Source organism: Melanerpes formicivorus, unplaced genomic scaffold (assembly GCF_026170545.1).
Source record: "Melanerpes formicivorus ecotype bairdi unplaced genomic scaffold, bMelFor1.0.p_v2 SCAF_201, whole genome shotgun sequence".
In the NCBI taxonomy this organism is placed as follows: Eukaryota; Metazoa; Chordata; class Aves; order Piciformes; family Picidae; genus Melanerpes; species Melanerpes formicivorus.
Window position 1 is genome coordinate 245,001 of NW_027142553.1, and position 7,500 is coordinate 252,500.

Below are 7,500 nucleotides of genomic sequence, written 5' to 3' on the forward strand. Positions count from 1 at the left end.
CCCCCCACACCCCCCGGCCCCCGTTACCGGTTTGCGCGGAGCCCCCCCTCCCGACGTTGCCTCTTGCCGCTGCTGCCACCCCCAGCTCCCCACACCCCCCGGCTCCCGTTAGCGGTTTGCGCGGAGCCCCCCCTTCCCGCCGTTGCCTCTTGCCGCTACCCCCGCCCCCCCCCCCCCCGCTGCCGGTTTGCGCGGAGCCCCCCCGCCTGCCGTTGCCTCTTGCCGCGGCCGCCACCGCCCCCCCCCACACCCCCCGGCCCCCGTTACCGGTTTGCGCGGAGCCCCCCCTCCCGACGTTGCCTCTTGCCGCTGCTGCCACCCCCAGCTCCCCACACCCCCCGGCTCCCGTTAGCGGTTTGCGCGGAGCCCCCCCTTCCCCCCTTCGCGGGCTGCCGCTTCCCTCCCGGGCTGCCCGGCTGCTCTCTAACCCCTGCGACCGAGGCGGCGCTGTTAGGGCGGCCGTGCCGGTGCCCCTTGCCGCAGCTAGCCTCTCGCCGCTGCCCCTCCCGTCCGTCGTCCCCCGTCCCCAAAAACTTGCTGCTCTCCACGCTGGAGCCTGCACGGGGGAGGTTGCGCTCCGCTCCTCCGGCCCTAAAGCCGCCCTCGCCCGCCCCCCCGGCTTGCCGCTTGGCTCGGCTGCCCGCCCGCCCGCTAATCCCCCCAACGCCCCCACCCCAAAAACACCCCAGCCCTACCGCATGCCGCTCCCCCTCTCCCCGCTCTCGCTGACCGCTGCCACCCCCCCCCACCCCTCCCCCCCGAAACAAACCCCCAGCCCTACCGCATGCCGCTCCCCCTCTCTCCCTAGCCTGCCCCCCCCGCCGTCGCTTGCTGCCGCCGCCGCCGCCGCCGCCCGCCGCCGCCGGGACCCCGCCTCGGTCTGGTGGCACGCGCTCGGAGATCCCCGGCTACCCGTACCGTCCGTCCCTCCCTCCCGCCCCGCCCCGGGGGAGGGCCCGGGGCAGCGCGGGCAGGCGGGGAGCAAAAAAAGGCGCGGGCGCCAAAAAACGTCGGGGTCCCGGGGTGGCGGAGGGGGGCGGCGGCGGGGGCGGCGGCGGGTACACGGCGCCGGGTCCAGGGCGCCGGGTCCAGCCCGTCCCGGGGCGGGGACAGGTGGTGTCGTCCGTCCCCCGCCCCCGTAACCTGCTCTGAAGCATCCGCTTCCCGCCGCGGTTCGCCCTCCACCCCCCCGCCGCACACGCAGCTGCCGCTTCCCGCCGCCTCTGCCCCCCCGCCCCGGGATCAACCACCCGCCGGGTCCAGCCGGTCCCGGTCCCGGGAACCTGCTCCCGGGGCCAGCCGGAGCCACGCCCCCTCCTCTGACGCTTCCAGCTGCCGCCTCCCCTCCCACCCCCCAAACTCACACTGGCCCTCGCCGGCCCGCCCACCCGCCTACCTGCTTGCCCGCCGCCGCTGGGTGGCGTGCCGGACACTCGCACACAGGTACACAGACAGGGACACAGGGACACAGGCACTCAGGCACACAGGGACACAGGGACACAAGGACACAGGGACACAGGCACTCAGGCACTCAGGCACTCAGGGACACAGGGACACAGGGACACAGGCACTCAGGCACTCAGGGACACAGGGACACAGGGACACAGGGACACAGGCACTCAGGCACACAGGGACACAGGTGGCGGGCCGGAGGCCTCTCTCCACTGTGTGGCAGGGGTCCAAGAGCCACCCCAGCCCAACCCAGAGGGTCTTTTGCACCTCTCTAGAGGCCACCCAGAGACCCCAGGCCGCAGCAGAAGCCTCCCCCGCATGCTCTGCAGGCTTCCGACCCACCCCAGGCCGCACCAGAAGCCTCCCCCGCACGCTCTGCAGGCTTCCGACCCACCCCTGGCCGCAGCAGAAGCCTCTCCCGCACGCTCTGCAGGCTTCCGACCCACCCCAGGCCGCAGCAGAAGCCTCTCCCGCACGCTCTGCAGGCTTCTCAGCCACCCCAGGCCGCAGCAGAAGCCTCTCCCGCACGCTCTGCAGGCTTCTCAGCCACCCCTGGCCGCACCAGAAGCCTCTCCCGCACGCTCTGCAGGCTTCTCAGCCACCCCAGGCCGCACCAGAAGCCTCCCCCGCACGCTCTGCAGGCTTCTCAGCCACCCCAGGCCGCAGCAGAAGCCTCCCCCGCATGCTCTGCAGGCTTCCGACCCACCCCAGGCCGCACCAGAAGCCTCCCCCGCAAGCTCTGCAGGCTTCCGACCCACCCCAGGCCGCAGCAGAAGCCTCTCCCGCACGCTCTGCAGGCTTCCGACCCACCCCAGGCCGCAGCAGAAGCCTCTCCCCGCACGCTCTGCAGGCTTCCGACCCACCCCAGGCCGCAGCAGAAGCCTCCCCCGCACGCTCTGCAGGCTTCTCAGCCACCCCAGGCCGCAGCAGAAGCCTCTCCCGCACGCTCTGCAGGCTTCTCAGCCACCCCAGGCCGCAGCAGAAGCCTCTCCCGCACGCTCTGCAGGCTTCTCAGCCACCCCAGGCCGCACCAGAAGCCTCCCCCGCACGCTCTGCAGGCTTCTCAGCCACCCAGGCCGCACCAGAAGCCTCTCCCGCACGCTCTTCAGGCTTCTCAGCCACCCCAGGCCGCACCAGAAGCCTCCCCCGCACGCTCTGCAGGCTTCTCAGCCACCCCAGGCCGCACCAGAAGCCTCTCCCGCACGCTCTTCAGGCTTCTCAGCCACCCCAGGCCGCAGCAGAAGCCTCCCCCGCACGCTCTGCAGGCTTCTCAGCCACCCCAGGCCGCACCAGAAGCCTCCCCCGCACGCTCTGCAGGCTTCCCACCCACCCCAGGCCGCAGCAGAAGCCTCTCCCGCACGCCCTGCAGGCTTCTCAGCCACCCCAGGCCGCAGCAGAAGCCTCTCCCGCACGCTCTGCAGGCTTCTCAGCCATCCCAGGCCGCAGCAGAAGCCTCTCCCGCACGCTCTGCAGGCTTCTCAGCCACCCCAGGCCGCACCAGAAGCCTCTCCCGCACGCTCTGCAGGCTTCTCAGCCACCCCAGGCCGCACCAGAAGCCTCTCCCGCACGCCCTGCAGGCTTCTCAGCCACCCCAGGCCGCAGCAGAAGCCTCTCCCGCACGCTCTGCAGGCTTCTCAGCCACCCCAGGCCGCACCAGAAGCCTCTCCCGCACGCTCTGCAGGCTTCTCAGCCACCCCAGGCCGCAGCAGAAGCCTCTCCCGCACGCTCTGCAGGCTTCTCAGCCACCCCAGGCCGCAGCAGAAGCCTCTCCCGCACGCTCTGCAGGCTTCTCAGCCACCCCAGGCCCCAACAGAAGCCTCTCCCGCACGCTCTGCAGGCTTCCGACCCACCCCAGGCCGCACCAGAAGCCTCCCCCGCACGCTCTGTAGGCTTCTGACCCACCCCAGGCCCCAACAGAAGCCTCCCCCGCACGCTCTGCAGGCTTCTCAGCCACCCCAGGCCGCAGCAGAAGCCTCTCCCGCACGCTCTGCAGGCTTCTCAGCCACCCCAGGCCGCACCAGAAGCCTCTCCCGCACGCTCTGCAGGCTTCTCAGCCACCCCAGGCCGCACCAGAAGCCTCTCCCGCACGCTCTGCAGGCTTCCGACCCACCCCAGGCCGCACCAGAAGCCTCCCCCGCACGCTCTGCAGGCTTCTCCGCCACCACAGGCCGCACCAGAGGATCTTTTGCACCTCTCTGGACGCCACCCAGAGACTCCAGGCCGCACCAGAGGCCCCCCCCCCAACCATTTACAGGCTGCAGTGCCAGCCTAGGCCCCGCTGGCAGCCTCCCTTGTCTGCTTTGGAAGGCCTCCCATCCACTCCAGACCTGCCTGGAGGCCTCCCTCGACTGCTCCCGGGGCCCTCGAAGCCACCCTAGGCCTTTCTGGAGGACCTGCTCGACCGCTCGGGCGGCTTCTGACGCACCCTCGGCCATCCGGCGCCCAGCAGCTCCCAGGGCCAGGCACCGGCCTCCCCCTCCGGCCGCCCCTGGGGCCGGGGGTGGCTCGGACTCGGCGTCCCCAACGTGTCGTCCCGTCCCCCCCCCGCCCCGCACCGCCGAACATTCGCTGCAGCCGAGGGCTTGCCGCTCGACGCCTACCCCACCCGCCCAGCCCCCCGCTGCGGCCCGGCGCTGCCCCGGCCGCTGCGCCCTGCCTCTCATCGCTCCCCCCACCCGGCAACCGGCCGCCGGGCACGGCAAGTACCAGGGCAGGGAACAGGTGCTGCCGGGACCCCCGTGCTGGCTGCCGGCTTCCCGGGGCTGCCCCGGGCACGGACAGGTCGCCCCCCCGCCCCGGCGAATGTTCACCGAACCGGCTGCCGGCTGCCTTCGAGCACCCCCCGCCCCCCGCCACTATCGTCCCCCCCCGCCCCCCCTCCGCCTCCGCTGCCGCTTCTCCCCGCACCGCCTCCACTGCCTCCCCCCGCCGCCGGCGAACGAGTCGGCGGATCCGTAGGGTGCCGGGAGCCCGAACGGCGAGCGGCTCCGGCTGCTGCCGGGACCGCGGGGATTCGAGCCGGTCCGGCCGCGGCCGGGACCCCGTGCCGGAAGCCGGCATCCCGGGACGGCCCCGGGACGGCCCCGGTCGCCGGCCGGGTGACGTTCAGCGAAGCGGCTGCCGCCAGTCTTTGGGCCTCCCCCGTGCCGGGGGCCGCGGGGCTTCGAGCCGGTCCGGCCGCGGCCGGGATCCGGGGCCGGACGATGGCTTCCCGGGCCGGTCCCGGCCGGGTGACGTTCACCGAAGAGGCTGACGGCTGTCTTCGAGCCCCCCCCCCCCCCCTCCGCCTCCGCGGCCGCTTCTGCCCGCACCCCCTCCACTGCCTCCCCCCGCCGCCCGCGAACGAGTCGCCGGATCTGTAGGGTGCCGGGAGCCCGAACGGCGAGCGGCTCCGGCTGCTGCCGGGACCGCGGGGATTCGAGCCGCTCCGGCCGCGGCCGGGACCCCGTGCCGGAAGCCGGCATCCCGGGACGGCCCCGGGACGGCCCCGGTCGCCGGCCGGGTGACGTTCAGCGGAGCGGCTGCCGCCAGTCTTTGGGCCTCCCCCGTGCCGGGGCCGCGGGGCTTCGAGCCGGTCCGGCCGCGGCCGGGATCCGGGGCCGGACGATGGCTTCCCGGGCCGGTCCCGGTCGCCTCCCGGGTGACGTTCACCGAAGCGGCTGACGGCTGTCTTCGAGCCCCCCCCCCCCCCCCCGCCTCCGCGGCCGCTTCTGCCCGCACCCCCTCCACTGCCTCCCCCCGCCGCCCGCGAACGAGTCGCCGGATCTGTAGGGTGCCGGGAGCCCGAACGGCGAGCGGCTCCGGCTGCTGCCGGGACCGCGGGGATTCGAGCCGGTCCGGCCGCGGCCGGGACCCCGTGCCGGAAGCCGGCATCCCCCGGACAGCCCCGGGACGGCCCCGGTCGCCGGCCGGGTGACGTTCACCGAAGCGGCTGCCGGCTGTCTTCGAGCCCCCCCCCCCCTCCGCCTCCGCTGCCGCTTCTCCCCGCACCCCCTCCACTGCCTCCCCCCGCCGCCGGCGAACGAGTCGGCGGATCCATACCGTCCCGAGAGCCCGAGGCGGCGGCACCCAGTGCGGGTCCGGCCGAGGCCGGGACCCCGTGCCTGTCGCAGGCTTCCCGGGACGGCCCCCGGAACGGCCGCGGTCGCCGGCCGGGTGACGTTCTCCGAAGCGGCTGACGGCTGTCTTCGAGCCCCCCCCCCCCCCTCCGCCTCCGCTGCCGCTTCTGCCCGCACCTCCTTCACTGCCTCCCCCCGCCGCCGGCGAACGAGTCGCCGGATCCGTAGGGTGCCGGGAGCCCGAACGGCGAGCGGCTCCGGCTGCTGCCGGGACCGCGGGGGATTCGAGCCGCTCCGGCCGCGGCCGGGACCCCGTGCCGGATGCCGGCATCCCGGGACGGCCCCGGGACGGCCCCGGTCGCCGGCCGGGTGACGTTCAGCGAAGCGGCTGCCGCCAGTCTTTGGGCCTCCCCCGTGCCGGGGCCGCGGGGGCTTCGAGTCGGTCCGGCCGCGGCTGGGACCCCCGTGCCTGTCGCAGGCTTCCCGGGACGGCCCCGGAACGGCCGCGGTCGCCGGCCGGGTGACGTTCACCGAGGCGACTGCCGGCTGTCTTCGAGCCCCCCCCCCCCCTGCCGGAGCCGCGGGGATACGAGCCGGTCCGGCCGCGGCCGGGACCCCGTGCCGGAAGCCGGCATCCCGGGACGGCCCCGGGACGGCCCCGATCGCCTCCTGGGTGACGTTCACCGAAGCGGCTGCCGGCTGTCTTCGAGCCCCCCCCCCCTCCGCCTCCGCTGCCGCTTCTCCCCGCACCCCCTCCACTGCCTCCCCCCGCCGCCCGCGAACGAGTCGCCGGATCTGTAGGGGGCCGGGAGCCCGAGGCGGCGAGCGGCTCCGGCTGCTGCCGGGACCGCGAGGCTTCGAGCCGGTCCCGGCCGCGGCCGGGATCTCGTGCCGAACGTCGTCTTCCCGGACGGTCCCGGGAGGGCCCCAGTCTCCTCCCGGGTGACGTTCACCGAAGCGGCTGCCGGCTGTCTTCGAGCCCCCACCCCCTGCCGTGGCCGCGGGGATTCGCCCCGGTCCGGCAGCTGACGGTTCCCTGTGTCGGACGCTGGCTTCCCGGGACTGCCCCGGGACAGCCCCGGTCGCCTCCCGGGTGACGTTCACCGAAGCTGCTGCCGCCTGTCTTTGTCCCCCCCCCCCGTGCTCTCCCTCAGGCGGGAGGTAGACGTGCTCTCCCTCGGCGAGTAGACGTGCTCTCCCTCGGCGAGTAGACGTGCTCTCCCTCGGCGAGTAGACGTGCTCTCCCTCGGCGAGTAGACGTGCTCTCCCTCGGCGAGTAGACGTGCTCTCCCTCGGCGAGTAGACGTGCTCTCCCTGGGCGAGTAGACGTGCTCTCCCTCGGCGAGTAGACGTGCTCTCCCTCGGCGAGTAGACGTGCTCTCCCTGGGCGAGTAGACGTGCTCTCCCTGGGCGAGTAGACGTGCTCTCCCTGGGCGAGTAGACGTGCTCTCCCTCGGCGAGTAGACGTGCTCTCCCTGGGCGAGTAGACGTGCTCTCCCTCGGCGAGTAGACGTGCTCTCCCTGGGCGAGTAGACGTGCTCTCCCTGGGCGAGTAGACGTGCTCTCCCTCGGCGAGTAGACGTGCTCTCCCTCGGCGAGTAGACGTGCTCTCCCTCGGCGAGTAGACGTGCTCTCCCTCGGCGAGTAGACGTGCTCTCCGCGGAGATCGCGCTTGTCGCCAAGGGGTCGCTGTTGCGCTCTGCCTCCGCCTACGTCATCGTACAAGCCGGCGTGATTCTCTGCGACCTGCCGCTGGGCGGAGGTCGGCTGGTTGTGCGCTCGCGGAGCTGACGGCCCTCCAGTTCCGTATATGAGGGAACGAGTGACGCCGAGCACTCCCAGGGCAGCGCTGCCGAGCGGCTGCTCCAAGCCACCCGCCAGGCGGCTGGGCAGGGGTCCGTCTGGCTTCTCGGTGGCTTTCGCCCGGGTCAGAGAGGGGACCCGCGGGGCCGAACAAAGGCGCGGCGGTTTGGAGCGGCCGCTGGCGCAC